At 40.8% G+C, this 20,986-nt stretch overlaps 1 protein-coding gene across 3 annotated transcripts in view; it reads right to left on the minus strand.

The window, feature by feature from the left end:
• Positions 1–20,986, minus strand: part of DPP6 (dipeptidyl peptidase like 6) — a 587,128-nt gene that overhangs the window by 368,017 nt on the left and 198,125 nt on the right. The gene's annotated exons all lie outside the window — the stretch shown is intronic.

Consider the following 20,986-nt stretch of genomic DNA (forward strand, 5'->3'; position numbering starts at 1 on the left):
AAGGACACTGAGATATTTCCCTTCAGCCAAACAAAATGGCTTGCATGTCAAATCAGCGATATCAGAGATTCTCATTTTCCAACCAGATGTACATCACTGTCAGAAAAATGGGAAGATTCTCGGGTGTTTATACCTCCAGATATGACAGGATGTCTTCCTGGATGACAAATGGCACAAATTGCAGGGTTTGACCCAGAGGTAGGTGAAATTTAAAAAAGATTACATGATCTCATGGTATTTCGTGAATTTAAATCCTATAAAAAACAGGAATTTGAAAAGCACTACACATACAAAATAAGTACAAACCATGAATCGCAAATAACCAGCGAAATGAAACACTCGGGATGCTTTTTGTAATAAGGTTTACAATGTAGCTGAGACTATTCCAGAGTGACAGGTTGCAGACACAGTGACAAGACTTTCAGCCTTTATCATAAACTTGATGCCTCTCAGCCAGCCAGCTTACCCTGTCTGGTACCTGGCTCATTAGACTACTTACTATCACATTAGTTGAACCCAAATTATTCTTAAAATTACTGGGCAAATTAATGGATTGGGATGTTTTGTCATTACAACATGGCATGATCTCTTCATTTATTAACAACAGTTCAATGATTTTGAGTTTCCTGCCATTCTGAAGCTGCTGCAGAGTTTGTGCACGGCTCTTTTTGCCTTTCCCCGTGTAACCTCTGCCTCTCCCGCAGGTAACATTCTCCTAAAAGTTTCAGACCTCATTCATGTTTATTTCTAAGTTCTTGCAAGCTCTGGTTTTCCAGACTGAAGGGGGGAGCTCTGTCAGCTCCGTACACAAACAATGTCGCACCAGGTTTCTCCTTTTTCTTATTAATGTTTCAAGAAAGGAACTTTCTGCTGCTATTCATTACCACTTTCAGTAGCTTACTTAGAAGCTTAGAACATTTCTTGAGTGTTTAACCACTACAAATTTCTTTTCTCCCCTTCACAAGTACAGTGTGTTTTTTCTTTTAATAAGAAAAACCAGCACAGAGCCTTTGTGAATTAAAAAACATTTCAAAAAAGGGCCTTCTATTTCAACTTCAGTCCCTCCTGCCAAAGGCAACACTGGAAACCTCAAGAAAGGAGTTCCTATTTAAGTTCTTAAGCATAACCCTCATTTAATGTTACCTCCCTTTCTCCTTATCAAAGCAAAGAAGAAAAGGTTTTCATTTTGTAGTGAACAAATTATGCTTTTATAATAGGCCGATCAGAAAATTAGTCTGCTTTTCTAGCATAGTTTTCTTTGGCGTATCCTTGATTTTCTCAAGTCCTTTACTTGGAGAACAGAGAAAGTTTGACCTCCCCATCCCTCCAAGCTGGCTGCAGCCATGATGTACCACCCTGTGTCTACATCATACAACGTGGCTTTGAACACGCATTCTGCACGCAGAGGTGCAAATGTGTTGGGACACTGCTCTTTAGCCTACCGATACAAATCTCTGCTTTCCTTTTCAGCTCCAAATACCTGAGCCTTCAGTAGCTTTGGACCCTGGAATCCTCTATACCATAAAGCAACCTGCTTTCAACAGCTTGTTCTTAACAAATAAAACAAATAGGGATGGAATTACTGAACTTTCTGTATTCTCATATAAGTAGAAACTGATTAGTCTGATTTTCGAAAGAACAGAGAACATCAACTAATCTTAGATGCTGTCCACAGACCCTCCAGAATATCTCTAGAATCACAGCAGTGACAATCATGACACATCATGTCTAGCTGTGAGCCCATCCGTTCAGCTCTCCTGACATACTAGAGTAGCCCTGGAGGGGGAGATCAGATCTGTACTGCTGCTATGTCAGAATAAGGATGTTATATGGTGTTTTGTGCCATCTGTTCTCCTAGATAGTTTTCTGAGTGTCTCATGAAGATATAGCAAAGCGTTCAACAATGCTGGAGTAGTACAGTGGCACCTTTCCTTCATAACTGCACAGTGGTTTTGCAGAAGTTGGGAGTAAAACCTGAGTTTTCCTGAATATTTTTGATACATGCACAAATAGCATTGTATACTGTCTAATAGAAATAAGTAGCATATTTTATATCTTATATTTTATAGTTGATTTTTTTCTTCTCTTACCAAGTGTTTGCATTTGGAGCAAAAGGTTGCATTTCCAGAGTAGCACAGCACAAGCACTTGTCGCCTTCGTTGGCGTGGCGACCAGCACCAATCTAACTTTCAATTGAATGTGACTTCACTATATACCTACCAGAAAGCAAAGGCCATTCGGATGGACAAAAGCAACCAAACAGCAGCACTCCAGACCTGAACACTTCCTTTGTCCACAGAGGAGGACACATTATCGTCTCTGATTCATCCATTACAGCAGCAGGGTGAGGATACAAAAAAGAATACCTTCTGCATAGAAAGTACAGGAGTGATTTGTGTCTCTCTGCTTAAATTCTCCACACTGAAACATAGTGAGAAAAGAGTAGGAACCATCTCTACTTCTATTTAACAGGCTGGAGGATGCAGTCGCAGCGGCCAAGACATCTGTTTTATGCTACAAAAGTCATAGCTGAGAAAGGACACTGCAAGGGATATTCACTGCAGATGCTTTAGGAGCATCTGTAACATCCCACATTGTGCTGTGGAGACATCAGGCACAGAGAGCCCTAACAATAACAGGGAGATGTGCAGGTGAACTGCAGCAAGGGAAAGGCAAGTTACCCTCTCCAGTCCTCCTGGGGGCTGGGACAGTTGGTACCAGATGCCAGCAGGTCCAGACCCTGGGTGCATGGGAAGCCTCTGCAAAACCTCATCCTGTCTCTGAGGGTTTGGCTGCTGGTGCTCCAGGCCAGCTTGGATGCGGTGCAGCTGCAACCTGAGAGCAGGCTGCTGGGAAGGGAGCTGCATGAGATGAGCTGGGAGAGGCTCCACCATGGGCTGACCCTGTCACTTGGGAGCTGCCTTTGCTCCAGCCCTCACCCTGGGTCCTTGTCTGAGTGATCCTGCAGCTATGTCTGACCCCGGCCATGTGCCCTGCTGGTCCCAACCTGATGATTTGAATTCTGGCTTGACTGTGGACCTATCTCATCCTACAGACATATCTGGAGACCTGGCCTGTTGGCAGGCCCTGGCTACGATCCTGGGACCAGCTCTACTCGCCTTGCTCTGCCTTGCCTTGCCAGCCCTATTGGCTCCTCGGCTCCTGGCTGGCCTTGCCTTGCTGAGAAGACCCACTTTGGCTCCTCCCCAACATATCCTCTTTGGCAGGATACCACAGCCACCCTCTGTTTAAAACAAGGGATGCACCACTTCAGGGGGGATTCAGCAACTATCTAACCAGATATAAAAATAGCTTCTGTACCTCACATGTGCATTTCTAGATTTCCCAAGCACCTACCAATTCAAACAGCCGTTTACATAAATGCTGCATGATAGCATGACATAAAGCCGCTTGCATTTGTTTCCTGCCTTCAGAACTACCTCAGAGGATTTAGAAATTCACCTGCCTACCTCATATTCAAAGAAAACAATCCCACAGGTTTAAATGTTGTATTTAAACTGAACATTTTGCTTTATTACCCCTTTCAAAAGAAACAATAAATGCCAGAGGAAGGAGCATGCCAATGTGACATCACAAAACCTCCTCTTGCCTGTATTTCAAGGACAACTAGAAGCAGCTTGGTCCCTCACTGACCTCAATACTCAAAGGCTGAAGAGAACAATCGCATCTCTGAAAGCAGACCAAACAGCTGAACAACAGAGAACCTAGAAAGTATAAAATCAAACTCTTTTTCATAATGGTCACATGTGACTCAGAAGTCTTTGATTCTCGTAGCAATGCTTAAATTCACTTGAGCATTTTGGCCATTAGATTTCAAGTTCCCTAAGTGGGAAATACTAAAAAAGTGTTCAATGTTACCTCACAGTTCCTGAAATCCTTACATCTCAGTAGACTCACTGTCCACTTCATTGCAGGGATGCAATGAAATTGGGATAAGGGCTCTCAGTATCACCATGAGTATCATAGAAAAAGCTGCTGGTTTTAAACTGAACTGAGTTCAGGACCTGTTACTGTATTTTCCCTTGAGTCAACAGTGCCTAAAAAAAGTAGAAATAGCAATACAGAACTAGTAGGGTCTTGCATTAGCTACTGTATCCTTCAGATTCTCCAGGGCAGAGACTTTTCTTGTTCTTTAAATTTTTTTAACATGCAAAGGTGCTATTATTTAGCAGACTGATAGTTCTGCAAACAAGCTACTCATCCAAAAAAATGCAATTACTTACAGATGAGATAATTAATGGTCCTTATAATTTTGCCCACAGCTCTTTCTGAAGTTCGAGCCTGTGGACTAGTTGTCATGTAAACATCTACCAGGAGGCACTCCTTGCCATTAAGGACTACCATTAAAAAAAAAAAAAATGCTAGAGGAGAACAAAGGGACCTGGAATGAAGTGAATACCCAAGGATAGCCACAGATCACAGCCCTCCTGCAATCCAAGTCTTCTTCTTCACTGAACCCTTTCTTCATATCCTATGTAAAGTCTCATTCTGGATTTTGAGCAGTTCTTGCATTCTAACATCATTATTGGCAACTTTTGAGAAGCTCAGAGCACAATCTGTTCCTGCTGAAATTTCCTTGACTGTCACTAGATGTAGTCTTAATGGATTGCCTAAAAGTGTCAGTAAAAATGAGAGAGAGGACTGCAGTTCAATGAGGTTAAACTTAACTTTTATCTGGGCTCTTATAAAGGATCTGAGAAAGACAGAAAGGTTCATTCTTTCTTGGTTTTGCACTTCTTAATTAGGCATGGCTTGAAACTCACTTGTTTTGAGTTGCTCGTTCATTTACCCTTCAGGCTGAACTGAGCTCGCAAGAGAAGTGGTGGACAGTTTGGGGCACAGCAGAAAACCAGTTGCCACTTAACAGGTCAATTTAAGGACGAGTATAAGTTTCCCCTCTCTCCAAAAGCCCTCCAAAGCCTCCTTCACAATGAACAGTCTGAGAGGCAGCTGTAATCTTGTGGTGCTCTGAGCAGTGGGATGGTAGTGCCTGCTTGCTTGTAAAAGGGGGGGAAAAAACAACGATGAGGAAACAGGGTTTCTGAGGAGGAGCAGAACTGTGACTAACAGAGGCTAAGAGATCCAAAAGTGGCGAGTTGTGCTGTGCAGTCAGTAATTCTCAGTCATCTGCAGACATTTTTACAGCTAGAAAAATAGATCCTAAACAGGTTAAACGACCCACTGTGACAAAAGGAAGCACTGCTTGAAACGGGGATAGTTCATTTTCTCTCTTATACCTGTTACTTTCACTGGAGTCTAATCAGTATTTAATACTCTACCAACCAGGGCAGCAATAATGCTTTTCTGTCTCATATCCCTAGGCAGAGTTGTGATTAGCGACGTTTTCAGGTTGCTGTCACATCCATTTCATTAACATAAAATAGCATTGCATCTCTCATTTGGAAATGCTGTTTCTAGCCGCAAGGGCTGTGAAGAAAACCTAAAATGTGTGAGCTAAGCAAAAGCACTGAATTCCCCCTCACTGTACAGATGGCTGTGAAACAACAGAGGAGCAAGGGGAAGGCCAATGCCTGTTCTGGCCTCCTCAACAGATTCTGAGCCATGAACTTTAAATAAACCTTGAACGGGGGGGGGGGGGGGGACAATCACTTCATCAACTGTTACCCTTTTGATGATTTTTACATGAAAATGGCAAGTATAATTATAACATAGTACCTAAATCACTCCTAGGCATTTTTTTGACCAAATACCCTATTTATTTTGTGTTAAAACTTGCTCCTTCCACTATGAAAACATTCACAAGGCTATAATGAGGTGCATAAGCAGAGTCTCATGCAGTGTTAAAACCAAAAAAGGTAGCAAGCATTACACAGCATTTAGGGTGGGACTGGGCTGGCAGACTGATGCCTGAGTATGGCCATGCAAGCCGCATCTCTGAGTTCCCGCTGCAGACCACGGCGATCCAGTCAATGCAGCTAATGGAGTTTCAGGCACAGCTCAGCTGATGAGACAAAGACTTCTGTCTTGGGGTGATCTGAATTCTTCCGATTCCATTAATTTAATCAACAACCTCCACTATCATGGGAACTTAGTGGGCTGGCTCACATTTAGGTGCCTGCAGTTTAGACCCTATGCTTAGAGCATGTTTCAGTTGCCTAAACACAGGTAATGGTGCCATCCAGCAAAACATAAGGCACCAGCAGAACTCAGCTGTGTTCTGGGGAAGGGCTTGTTTTACTGAAGATGGTCTTTTCTCTTCACTTACACTGCTTAAATATCCTATGACATTTCTCGTGCACTAGTCTCAAACTCCTCTGTTTACTATTTAATTTCATAACAATAAAAAAAGAAAGACCTTTTTCAGCACTCTTTGAGCTGTAGCCAAATGTTCTCCACTGGATGGAGTAAATGCCAAACTTCTGCCCTGAAATTTTCAGTCTAGCTTCTATGTGAAGCACAGCGGAATTCCAGGGGAGGTCAATGGCAGGATTCACTGACCAAGGGACCAAGAAAGGTGTTTCACAGTCTTATTTTGTGCTGCACAGTTTTTTGTATTTCTATACTGAGTCGCACTGCTTGCCTTCTGTGTATCAGCTGTATTGTTTTCTTTGTACGAGTTGCATAATCACTATTTAATATAGAAAGTGCTCCATAAGTGAATCGCAGACTATCATCTGAAACGTGCAAGTGGTCTGACAGGTAATGCTACGTGGTTCACCATAACTTCTCTGAATCTGTCAGATTAAAGTTTGTTGACAGAGATCTGTTACAGAGGTATGGTTTGTCTGTGATCCCTGACTTTGGAAACTTCTTAATCCTCACAGAAAAGCAAACTAAATAAAATTCCTTGCTATATTCACCCAGCAACTGAGGAAGAGAACTCTGCTTTCTTAAAGGTCTTGGTTTCTATAAATGCTGCTCTACATCAGGAAAGACTTAGGTAACATGGTAACCTCAGTGGTCAAAGAAAATTCAGAACAAAACCTCACTGATTGTGCACCTTAAAAAACAGACAGGTGCATTAAAAGATCTGTTGAAAGACTGTCAGGAATAGTACCTACTCACTGAATGGTGAGTTTATTCTGAGTTTAGTTGTTTTAACTGGATTCTCTAGGTAATGCTCTGGTTAGACTCGGTTGTTCTTGAAACATCTGTAGCTAAAACACATTTTGTCTTGTTGAAATTACATTGCTGCTCTCTGTCTGTCTGCTTTGTCTGGAGGTGTGCCCAAGAAATGTCACTACATCATTTTCAATGATACATGGTCACATAAACTCCAGTGTCCTGAAGCTTATCCTTGACAATAGCACATGCAGTCATTAAAGACTCCTGAAAGAAACAGCATAGTCAGTGCCTATGTTTTTGAAAAATAGGCATCTTTTCTTGTGTATCCCATTGCTTTAATTGAGCTTGTTACTTCTGAAACAACTGACCTTCAGTATCTCCCACTGGGCCTCAGAATCCGAGATTATTTTAAAAGCCACTTGTTCTTGTCTTACCACAGAACAAGTGACTCTGTGCCTTTGTTGGCTTAATAGATGTGTTGAGATCAAGTACACTAACGAATGTAAAGACATATGTCCTTTTTGTAATAACACAGGGAGAAAGTGTAAATTTCTGGAAAAACTGAAAGAATATGTAGATTTCCCATCTAATGGGTTGATTTATGTTTACAGTCTTACTGTCAATGGCTGCTGCCTGTACATTATTTTCTTCTCCTGAGCAGTGCGTTATTTCTTCTGTGGGCCTTCCAGAACAAGAAGTTACCACCTGGCTGGAAGCAGGCAGCAAACCTTCACCGTTGGTAACTGGTAGGGTCTAGACTACCTTCATTGTATTCTGCATTATTGCTTTGCGTTAGGAATACTGGAGAAGTTAGTATCCCGTACATCAATATCTGTATAAAGGAATGTCACAAAAAGCTTACTCCACCTCTAGCAGTGCAAAGCTCCCTTTTAGATGAGATTCAGAGTAATCACTTTGAAAAAGAAGCTAGAGGGAGGTGTTACAGGAGTCAATAAAATAAAAAATATCACAACACAGCCATAACTTTGAGAGTAGCACTTTTATATATCCTAATGAACAAGGCCATCAAGAAGAAAAGCATCACTTGAATTCAGGCTAAAGTATGCTAAATAACTTTGACTTGCTCAGAAATTTCTACGCATAGTAAAGTTCCAGAACTATAACCAAAATATTTTGTAAAACTATTATTTTTAATCCGTTTAATTGTATGACTAACATAATTGAGAAAAGTCACTGTCTAGTTCCAGATGGTATGTGAAATGTATTGGATTTTATATGATTGTTGAACTCTAGCTATTTTTAATGAACCTCTCAGAAATGTAAAATGCTTTCAAAATAATATTGTTAGCAGCATCAGCGCCTTTCTATAAAGAAAATCCAGTTCACATGAGAAAAGAATAAAGCCAAGGGTCTTCCAGCCTACAAACAACTGAATCAAAATGTGGTAAATAGAAATAAAAAAATTAATAGGAAATTATTTTTTCCTATGGGTTCAATTGACTTGGCAACTCCTTAGAATTAGCAACCGAAATAACAGCTACTTCCCTCCAACTGATGAATGGTGATTTCAAAAGCCCTTTTTGGCCTTCACGATGACTGTGGGCAGGCAGGCTGGCTGAGGGCCAGGCTGAGGACTAGCGGCTGTGACACAACTAGGACAAGCCAATTCCCTGGTCTTCAACCACAAGGAGATGTTCTCTGACCTGTCAAAGTATGTACTGCGATGATGTTTAGTTAGGATTATATGGGAAATTGTTGAAAGGGAAGACTGTTTCACATCTGGAAAACACCTGGCACTCTCTGGCGTTCAAAATGACATTGAAATTGCTGCAAGGACAGTATGTTTCTTCGTTTTCTTTCTTCTCCACTGTGAACAGGGAGTTGTTGTGATACTAATACGACGCTGTCCTTGATCTGCTGGCAATGCCACTTGTGTTGCTGCACCTCTTCTGGAGTGGGAAGCAAAGCGTCTTTTAATAATGGCACACTGCTGAAGAGGAACAGTCTGGAGGAGGTGGCCAGTGTATCAGACTCGCTAGTGAGGGCAGAGATAATTAGTGATCTGGATTATCAGAGATGGAAACGACTCTATGGCTGGTGAAGGCAGGTGGAGTCTTACATGATTCAGGGCTTCAAATGGGGAAAAGCTTTAGCTCTCTCCATCTCCTTAACCCTGATGTGATTGGTAAGGTGTTTCCAGAGCCATAGCTTTTCCGTAGCTCCCTAAATGTGCTACCTGGGGTCACAGACAGCGCAAACGCCCAGAGCCACATGTGGGTACAGTGGGGTGGAAACAAGGCTAAAAATCCCACAGCTCCTCCAGGAAATCTGTGCCTGGTTATTAGGGACTGTCACCACATGGTGGTGGGACACTAGGGGTGGCACTCAATCTGCAAATTAAAGTACCTAAAATTAAGGACCTATATTAGCCTGAAAAGATCTTTAGCTCTCTAGGCACGATTGACTGTATTGGCTACATCTGCATAAGATGTAACCGGAGTTTAGACAGTCATGCAGACACTGACATTTAGGTGTCTTAATCTCTGAATTTAAGCCACCTCCAGCACTTTATAACACTACCGAAAGGGCTCACATGCACATGGCATGCAGTGGTTGTTCAGAGCAGGCAGCCAGGAAGACTGTAATGACCAGAGAACTACCCTATTTGCCAATTTTTATTATAATTCTGCAAGAAAAAAGAAAAGAGGCCTGTTTAAAATACCTCTATATAAAAAGACAGTATATTTTTTTCTCCATCCACTTTGCCACATGGAAAGGATACTTCATCATATTTAGTCCAATTACAAACCAGAATTACCTACTTAGCATTTCTTTTTCGAAAACATTAACAGTTAGACCACAGCAAAGGAGCAAAGGACCTATACTGCATCTGTATTTTTCTTCCTTGTTTCTGCTCTTCCCAGTATGCTTTAAAATCCCTGTCTTTACTGGAAGGCATTGGGGTGAATACAGGGATGTCGGGGGAAAGTTTAATGTCCTCCACATGTAGGGATTCAGATGGGATAGTACTTTCTGACCTTAATGTCTATAAATGCAATTGTATTCATGCTGAATCATAAGGTCAGCTACAGTATGGGGAGGCCAAAAGTTGACAACTGTTTGGGATTTGCAAAACCAGTAGACTTTGGGGTCACTTCTCTTCAAGGTAATTGCATCTAAGGTGTTTCCTCTTCTCTTCGCAAAACCCTCCATTTACCCCCAGGACAACCTAAATCTGCAAGCTGCAAAATGGATTTGATGCTTACGTACAGTTTTTGATGGAAAATCTCCTGTCCCACTTTCCAGACATTCTTACAGAAATGTAAAAAGAATATTCAGAGAATCCCTAAAGCCAACAGGATTAAGGACTGTCAAGTACATCGCTTAGAAGGTATAAGTCCTATCTGTGTGCTAAGGATTTTATTGTAGTTTCATGAGAATATTTGCACTGGTAGTCAGGGATATCTGTAGGGTTTAGTTTTTTTTCTCTTTAGTGATAGCGAGGGAGGTAAAATAACTGCCAGTTGGGATAAGAAATTGAACCCCTGTCTCCCTAGCTCTCTACTGTTAATTTAATTGAATTCATTGCATAACCTTTAATCTGACATCCTTTACACTTAACACTGCCTTAAAGGTCCCTTCCAACCCAAACCATCCTATGATTCTCTGATTCTATAAAACTTTAATGTCAAATCAAGTAAAAAAGGATGGGAAAGGGAAGGAAAGAGAGGAGATTTCTTCTCCAAAACAAAATGCAAGTCGTTTCCATTATATGTTTTTAGCCTGTATTAACTATTATTCCCTTTGGAGATAAAAAGTCTAACGTTATTAATAAAAGATAGCAACCTTGCTAATATTACATCTGCATTTTCTTAATCTGAAGCCGTACAATTGTAGATCTTACAATTTACTCGACATCAAAGAGTAATTTTCCATAGTGGATTATGCATTGAATGTTTCTATCTCCATCCAGAAGGACAGTTTACTTGCAGATGAGGAGTAATGCACCAGACAACCACCAGGCAGATAGAGCTCTTAGGAGGTGCAATAACAACGAAGGATTGCATCGACTCGGCACCATTCAGACTCTGAAAGAGTTTATAAAGTAGTATGGGTTATGAAAGAATAGAAAAAAAAATCAAATATCCAAATCTCTGCTGAATGTTGAATACATATGAAAGAAGTTGGGGGAAGGAAGAGCTAATGAAGTGTTCTGGCTGCCAGTGCTTATGTCCAAATCAGAGAAGCACAGAAAGTCACCAGGAGCTACGCAAGGTCTCAGAGACCAACTCCTCAGGGCAGGGACAATTCGTCCGCTCTATGTTTGCACAAAACCAAGCCCAGTGGGGTCTGTTAAAAAAAATTTAAAATAACATTGACTTTTTAGTTGATGGGAATTTAGAGGCTGTATTTTAGGAGTATAGACAGGTAAACAACGACTTTGTTTTATTGAGTTAGCATGCCCATGGACTAATGGTTCTGGCAGCCAAGATTTTCCTGTTCTGGAAATGTCTGCATTTAACCAAAGAACATGCTTTTTACAAGGACTTTGTTGCTCTATAATAATACAACCCAAAGCACAATGGTGTTATTGTCTTTTCTAATTCTAATTAAACTACCACTGCCTAAGTACCTTCCTTGACCGTGAACGAATTGCAGATTTCATCCTCCTCAGCTGTTACTACCAGAGATAGAGAGAACTAGAAGAAAATCATCAAAGAAACAAGATCTGACATCTATGAACCACAGAAGAAAAGCTAAAGGGTTGTATAGTCTGAGATGCCTTTATCTAGCTGCCAGCTGCTTTGATGAGCTCACTCAGAGCATTCACACAGAACTGAGATGGAAGGTTTTGTTTCTTAAACATCCCCTTCACTGAAGATGGACTTTCTCAGTCAGCAGTTCAAATAGTCGGCACCGACTTGTGCCCTGTGGTGTAAGGGATACGTTCATTAGCGAAGGAAGATGGAAGGAAGGAAAAAACCTTGCACTTTCGCAATCTGAATTTAAGACCTATTGGTCTTCTTTAGCATGCAACTGCCAGAAATGCTATTATCTCATTCTCCTCCCATCGAGACAGATGCTGACCATATCACTTATTGTATTCAAAGACATCAAAAACTACAATGATGAACACTATATTAGGGTTGGAATATAATTACAATCTCAAATAAAGGGAGAGTTCATCCTTCCATTGTATATGTCCAACTTCGACACTGTTTCAGATATGATTAAGCACCTTCAGGGTTTTGGAAGTCATGAAGTGGAAAATGTATGGACCAACAATGTAATATGGATTATAACAGCTTAACAGAAGACAAAAGGGTGAATTAGTCTCACCACAATTCTTGGAATAGACTATATAATTATAGTGAAAGACACAAAATGCTCTCGTGAAACCTACTTTTTACAATGGACAAGCAAGTCTAACAGAAAGGTCCAGCTGAATCCAAACACAGTAAATCCAGTTTGGTAGACAAGCCAGCTTAAGAAGATTGAACTTTCCCATGCAGTACAAAGGGTGTACTGTAGAGCTCTATGTGTCAAGCTGCAAGACAGAGGAGCTTGCCTAGGCAAAGCAAGTACAAGTGTTGACAAGTCCAGTATTCAGCAAATCTGTCAGAAGTCCAGGTATGGAGCAAGAGGCGTCAGCTCCTCCTCCAAGCAGCTGTCCAGGGACAGCCAGGTTCCTCTGGCACACACTCAAGAGAGCACTCCACGCTTCATATGAGCAAAACTGGGTCTTTATTTTTTGCTTCCAGGACACGCTCATTCTTCCTCTTCAGATATTCCCAACATGCTGTTAGAGGAAATCTGGTAAGTCAGACTTCCTGCTGGTGGGACGAGAGGTTTGTTTCACATTCTTTGCACCTTTTTAAGTTGAAGTAGACAAAATAATAAGCCTTCAGCAATGGCAGGCTTAAAACGGTGCATCATCATGCTCTCAATGTAATTATTTCATCAGACAGACGGAGGCTAACTGAACTGATAGGTGTGTAGTGCATGAAGATGAGCCTATCACACAGTGTTTCGATCACATTTTACCCACATAAGTGCCTGCTGCATGAGATTTAGAAGCTTTTCTGAATGCCGGCTTCTCTGAAGTGGAACCTGCTGTAGTTTGTTGTGGTTTTCCCAGTTGTTTTCTTCTTCTAGAAGGAATTCCTTCTTCTTGCTGGAATAAGACTACACCAAGATTTTTATGAAACTTATTTCCCCATCACTAAGCTATGACGTATAAAGTATGGCCCTCCAAATTAAGTACCTGTCATAATCTGTATGTATAGTTACTTTTGATTTTTTTTACTGAGCTCATACTCTGAATGCAAACATCAAAAGTCAAATCCATGCATTTATATTAGTGCTGCAACCACTTCTGTACTTTGACTGTGAAGTGTTACACAAAAATAAGAATGTGCTCTACAACAAGTGACAAATCTTTAGTGACAAAAGAGAATACAAACAGAAAAAAAAAGAAATCACTCCTTATTTCAGAAGAGGCACAAACTACTCATCTTGTCCAAACCACAGTAAGAATTTCGTGTTGGAAGTAAGAACTTCCAAGTCTGAATGAAGAAAACGCTTTTCCTCCTTTACCTTTTCTTAGGCTTTCTTCACTTTGTTTTTACTGGAATCTATGAGGTACGACAGTCCAACCTGAGTAGAAACAAAAATGTCACTGTGACCAAAGTGCTTCCAATCTGATGGGTGTATTTCTCTGACTTGTTGCAGATGGAGGAAAAATGCCAACGCCTGCATTTATCTTATCTTGATCAATAGCACCAAAAAACCTTACAAAATCCTTCTTCAATGTGAGCATGCCCTTAAACGAAGAAAGTATAATAAAAGAGGAATCACTTCCTTCTCTGAAGAAGACATGAAATAATGTTCTTTATTACTTGTTCAACCAAAGGAGATTGTGACTTATGTATCTCAGAGTCTGTTTTGGATACTTCAGACCACATGTGTGCTAATGTGTTGAGCAGATTTCTTGTTTAAATACCTGTCAGGGTTAAAAGTTGTATTAAAAAAAATCAAACAGGCATCAAAATGAAAAGTTTTGCGGTTTGTTTTTTTGTTTTGTTTTTGTTTTTATTTTTCCCAGAAATAGGAATCCAAAAGCTTAACTGTGTGCATTGAACACAATCAAGCATCTTTCTTTTAGATACCAAAATATAAATATTAAATTTAGAATTCACGCAAATTAAAGAACAAGCCTAACAGAATTAAGCATAAGCTTAAATACTGCAGTTTTCAATGGGACAGAAGCCCATTTTCACAAATAAGTAATTTCATAATTGGGCTTATGATTACAAATGCATGTTACAATTTATGATGTTACAATTTCATGATGTATCAAGCTCAAATTAGGTTTGGAAAAAGCACAAATATCTGAGTTTCAGTGCATTTCCTTTCATAAATACCAACTTCATTTGATGCATGTGGAATATATTTAGCAGGCTGAGAACTTCATTTGATCAATGATGAGCATGCAGTAAATCAGCAAATCAATCAATGATGTTAACAGAAGCCCCTTCTATGACAAGGCTTTATGGAGATTTCTGTTTAGTGATTTATATCTCAATATCAAGTTGTGACAAAAGTATGGAGTTCAGACCCAGGCTTTAATGCATAAAGCAGTAAGGGTCTTTCTCATAGCTATGCTTAAGTTTAGAAGAAATGATTGAGTGCATGACCCAAATCCATAGAGGCTTTCTGCTTTCAGTGTTCTGAATCATTTGTCCTTCAAGGACATTAAATTTTATTTGTTAAAGTTTACTAGTGAGAGAATGAAAAGATCTAATTTATTTCCACATTTTCAAGCTCATATTTAACTTTTCAGAACAACACACAATTTCTGAAACGGAACGTATTTCAATTTCAAACAGAATTTGCACTCTACAAAGATCTATCTGGCATTGTGCATTTGTTTTGTCATAAACAGGAATGTTAGAAAATGGACGTTATAAAAATGGAATTAGTTTTCTTTCTTTAAAATGTCACAAAATCGCCTCACTTTCTCAAAGTCTAGTCAATATTGTAGCCTGCAGCTAGGATCAAGAGAAGGACAAAACTGATCTTTTGTTTCATTTACTGATCAAATAAAATATTTTTGAACCAAAACAATTTTGGATCAGAACAGCTTTTTTTTTTTTCCCTCACGCCCCCCCAAACCAATGTAGTTGTTTCAGTGTATGCTAAACTCACCAGGGAGTAGTGATGCACCTTTCCCAGAAGTCCTCTCTCTGTAAGACGTCTGTAAGATGCAAATAATGTTTATCCCTGATAATTATTGATAGTAAATTACCTACTAAGACCATAAATATACTACAAAGTTTTTTAGATTCAGCCCCATAATCTCCTTCTATATGTATGGGGGGGGAAGGAAAGACTTCTGTCCCTGGATGGGAGCGTGAAGTGAGATCGTTAGCTTCACTGAAATATTGCCTGTGACCTCTACAGATTTCAGCAGGCAAAGACTGCAAGTGCTGATCATCTCCAACACCCTTCACACGTCCTACTACGAAGGAGACATACCTTCTCCTGCCAGTGACTGGGGAAAAGAAAAAAAGACCTGTGTTGTCTCAGCACAATACATCCCTGCATCCCCAGGCTTGACAAACATGGGTGCTCAGATCTGGGTATCTATATTTTGGACTCTAGGCATAGCTTTTGTAAGTTACTTACTTCTAAGTTTCAAACTGGCTGCATTTCATTTCTTTTCTCTCCTTTTTTTGGTACAATTCATATTTCATTGAAATCACCAGAACTATGATCACTGATATCAGTCGGACCAGGATTTCATTCACCATAGAATCATAGAATAGTTTGGGTTGGAAAAGACCTTTAAAGGCCATCTAGTCCAACCCCTCTGCAGTGAGCAGGGACACCTCCAACTGGATCAGGTTGCTCAGAGCCCCAACCAGCCTGACCTTGAATGTTTCCAGGGATGGGGCATCTACCACCGCTGTGGGCAACCTGTGCCAGTATTTCACCACCCTCACCATAAACAATTTTTCCCTATATCTAGTATGAATCTCTTCTCTTTTAGTTTAAAGCCATTACCCCTAGTTCTATAAGTACAGATCCTGTTAAAAAGTCTGTGCCCATCTTTCTCACAAGCCCCGTTCAAGTATGGGAAGGCTGCTATAAGTCTCCCCGCAGCCTCCCTTCTCTAGGCTGAACAGCCCCAACCCTCTCAGCCTTTCCTCACAGCAGAGGTGTTCCAGCCCTCAGATCATTTTTGTGGACCTCCTTGCTCTTCTGCACTGGAGATGCCTTGAAATCCTCCCATTTTAAATCAAACAAATTCAACCTTCCAACAGGGCTATTTTATTTTATTTTATTTTTTAAATCTTGTCCTTCTTCTTGCTTTCTCCTGGATTCTTTTGGATTTGTGCATGTCATTCTTAAAGGGTGGCTCAAAGCACAAAAAAGGATACATAGCAGAATAACTATTTCCCACAACCTGCTCATGCTACTCCTATTAATACATCCCTACATGAAATTCCCTCACATCTTTACAACAGCATCAACAATGCCTGTCTAGTTTATGATCCACTCTAACAGCAGGTCCCTTCGTGCACTGCTGCTGCCCAGTGAAATATTCCCCATTTTATATCTCTGCATTTGATTTCTCTGCCTTCAGTCTTGCACTTTTAGTATCTGTGTTTATTCAACTTCATTTTAACAATTTTAGGCTATTTGGCAAGCATATCCATGCCACTCTGTATTCTAATCCTGTACTTTGAAATGTCTGTAACCCATCCCAGCCTGGCATCAACAGCAAATGTTAGAAGGGTAGATTATTCTCCATCATCTGAGTCACTGAAAATATTGACTACAACAAGGCCCAGTGCTAGATGCCTGGGTAAATTCCAGTGAAATGCTCTCCCAGCCCAACAGCAAACCATCAACGTGTTACTGTACTGCTTTTCAAGCAGCTCTACACCTACTTCAAGATGATTGTACCCTAATAGATTTTCCTCTAGGCTGCCTGGGAAATGTCATTTGGAACGGTGTCGAAAGCCTTACTAAGTTCATGATATATCACATCTACCACTTACTTTTTATCCACTTGGCAGTTCTTTGCCTGTTACAGGGATGACACAATTTGTACTTGATAAATCCACATGGTCTATTTTTATCTCCTTATTATCCTCTACAGGCTTATTAATGGATAGGTCCTTTCTGCTTTGGGCTACAGGAGTCAGGTTGACTGGTCAACTATTCTCTCAGGTTTCTTTTTCCCTCCTTGTGGTTCACTCCCCAGGTACTCACAGGCAATTTTACTTGCGTACTCCTGAACTAAATGCTTTTGACTTATCTATGTATTTGCCAGCCTTTTCTCCTCCCCTTTTTTTTCACATGGTCACCTATCTCCTTGTTAAAATTAATCGCTTTAATTATAGTCAGAAATTTCATTTAGAAGAATGAAACAAAGGGCAAGAAAAATTTCAGCCTCTTCTCAGCCATCTTGTTTTGGGTTTTTTCCACATTAAGTACTTGCCTTTCACTTTGTGTTGCCTTCCACATGTTTCTAGTGTATTTCTAGTACCTTTTCTTGTTGTCTTTTAGGTGATTTGCCTGCTGCAAGTTATTTTGTGCCTCAGCTCAATCTACTCTCCTTCCAAATTCTTGTGTTATTCCTTCATGTCTGGCTTTATCAGTTGCATTTTGAAACAGTTCAGTTTCTCAGAGACAAACATTATGTAGCTTGTTGCCTACACTAGAAAATATCAGAAAACCATCATGTCCCAGGTGATTCTTCCCCTTTACTCTGCTCTCGTGAGACCCCACCTGGAGTACTGCATCCAGCTCTGGAGACCCCAACATACGAAGGACATGGATGTGTTGGAGCGGGTCCAGAGGAGGGCCACGAAGACGATCAGGGGGCTGGAGTACCTCTCCTATGGGGAAAGGCTAAGAGAGTTGGGGTGCTTCAGCCTGGAGACGAGACCACTCCGGGGTGACCTTAGAGCAGCCTTCCAGTACCTGAAGGGGGCCTACAGGAAGGATAGAGAGGGACTTTTCACAAGGCTGTGTAGTGATAGGACAAGGGGAAACGGCTCTAAACTAAAAGAGGGCAGATTTAGACTGGATATTAGGAAGAAATTCTTCACCATGAGGGTGGTGAGGCACTGACACAGGTTGCCCAGAGAAGCTGTGGATGCCCCTCCCTGGAAGTGTTCAAGGCCAGGTTGGATGGAGCTCTGAGCAACCTGGTCTAGTAGAAGATGTTCCTGCTCATGGCAGGGGGGTTGGAACCACATGATCTTTAAGGTCCCTTCCAACCCTTACCATTCTATGATTCTATGATTCTATGTTGCTAGCAGTCTGCTTGGCTGCACGAAGACCTATGACTACAGAAATGTCCCATCTCTGAACCTGCCCTACCAGACCACACACAAACACTGCAAAGTTTCAATTCATTGAAAAATCTCATCCAAAATGTGTGTATTTATTTTCCCCAGTGTGCCCACTTGTGCAATTGCCAAGTCTTTTGTAAGTCAAAGACATGATGAGCCAAAGCCATAAGGAAAGCATTAAACTAGCTATCATTTGTGGCTTTCACATACCATTCTTTATTTCAATAATACAATTTAAAATTATAGCGGTGAACACATATAAATGTCAAGTATAATAGCATTTAGTGGAGAAATAAAACAGAAACGGGCAGTCTAATTGTTAGGCTATGCACTGAAGTCCCATCCTACCTTTTTTCTATTCAGCTTATATAGCTGTTGCAAAAGGCTGTCCGTCAATACGGTCATGTATTATTGTCAACCTATTTGTCCTTTCGATCAAACCGACAGCAATTTCGCCTGATTGCTATGCAGTTGGAGTAATTTGGGCCTTGCTCTCCCAGACACTTTCGTGGCAGCTGCATTTCCACGGCGTACTGCAGCACACCTGCAGAAGGACTGCAGTCCAGCAGCTGCAGTGCTACAAAATACCATATTTTGACCACATTTATGGCTGAAGTGGAACAGCTTAATTACAAGGAAATTGGGACTGGGCATTCACAGAAAGTTGGGATGTTATCTAATACAAAAAGATAAATGCTGCTACTTCAAATGCAAATAAATCATTCCGGCCACTTAACGTTGTGGTGTTTTTTACTGTATCGCATACATACCGTCACACTGCAACAAGAAACCCCAGCCTGAAACAGAAATTGAAATTGAAAACTCCCTCCAAGAATCCATGTGCTTCACTGCACCTGCATGTATCCATCAGAGCCAGAGTCAGAAAGCGTTTTGATTGCAAGGGAAAATCCTGTGCTTGTGTGCTATTTCCCACCCTCTGGTATCAAAGCAATAGCACCAAGAAGAGCTATGAATCAGTGCCTAATAATTTATCACCCATTGCTTAATGTAAGCTGTTGCCTATGATTGCTTTCAAGGGTAGGTATTTACTTTTTAGCTGGGCTTTCAAACAACCCAGTGTGGTCATTCAAGGGCACTGGCATTTTACAGGGGGAAGGGCATCTCTTCCCTTTAAAACCACTCCTGGGTTCCATCAATTTTGTACAATAAGGAGAAAAAATAACCACATATCCTAGACCTTCACTAACAAGCGGGGAGACGGAAGCCTGTTCATTGCGAAGTCCGGGGGAGCAGCATGAAAAAGTAAACGAGGGTTCCCATAGATTACAAACATCCACTGGGTTCACAGGAATAACTCACAGACTGATAATTCATCACTAGAAAATAACACGCTTTGTTTTCAATAAATACCCTTACCCTCTGCACAATGAAAGATGAACCTGAAAATGGCTCAGAGAAACAGTCTGTAAAAGCTGTGAACACCAAAAATCGGTTTATTCCACTTATCAGTAACACTGAAAGAAACAAGAAACAACAGCCTTACTTCAGTGCCCTTTACCTTGTTCGGCCAGTTCACCTATCACTATACTTAGAGTACTATTCCTTCGTGGGATTTTACTCTGCCCAGTGATAAATCCCTGAATGCAGTAAAGGTAGAGGAAGAAACAGATCAGGGAGTTAAATAACTGAATCTGATTTTCCAAGTCTAGCAGTCTTAGGTAACAGGTAAAAAAAAAATAAAAAAGAGGGGGACCTGTAATTATTTGATGCGGTACACACATAATAGACTTTGAGGGAACTATTAAAGAAAATTCAGCTGACCAGAGTTCATGTCCCATGCAAAGCTTCCCCTCCCCTGAGACCGCAGTCAATTGGGCTATGCAGCCCCAAGCACAAACCTCGGTAACAGCATCTCTGGGGATTTCAACCCATTTGATCACTTTAATAGAAAAAGTGATGTGACACCTGTTTGTAATCACAGGGGTTTCCTTATGTAAGTCACTTGCTGCCATATGACTGGCATGACCCCACGCGTTGTTCCAGTTTGTGTGTCACACTGGGGTTACTGCTATTTATTCTCATTAAGGGCCCGATCATTTGAGAGACTTCACATCTTTGACTCTCAAAATATCCCCTGGAAGTAAATAATAAATAATACCCAGCACTTCTCAGGATAAATCCTCTGATGCACAAACACATACTGTACACTTTCTGATCCCTTGTTTTTCTCCAGCATCTAAGACCTGGGCATAGATCTGAGAGAGAGCAGCTGGACCACAGCTCAGTATTAAAACTGAGTATTTGCAATGCTAGTCCATTGGACTCTACATTCTCTGCAATATTTCCAATTGTAACTGGCTCCTAGAAGGAGGCTAGAAGAAAGAAGGTAGGTTTGGGCTTTGCAGAAGGAAAACTGTCAAGTAACAAGGGCTTGCTCAAAATAGAAATTAGGCCAGAAATACCTATTCAAGAACATCTATTCCAAATAACTCACCATGTGCGCAGTTGTATACATATAAAGTGTGTGTCAAGATGAGGTTCCTGGACCCACTATGAAAGCGAACAGCATCACTTAACCCTATAATAAACTGAAAAAAGGACTCACTGACTTTAATTCACCTCTACCTTTTTAGTTTTAATCCAGAAAC

Source organism: Opisthocomus hoazin, chromosome 4 (assembly GCF_030867145.1).
Source record: "Opisthocomus hoazin isolate bOpiHoa1 chromosome 4, bOpiHoa1.hap1, whole genome shotgun sequence".
In the NCBI taxonomy this organism is placed as follows: Eukaryota; Metazoa; Chordata; class Aves; order Opisthocomiformes; family Opisthocomidae; genus Opisthocomus; species Opisthocomus hoazin.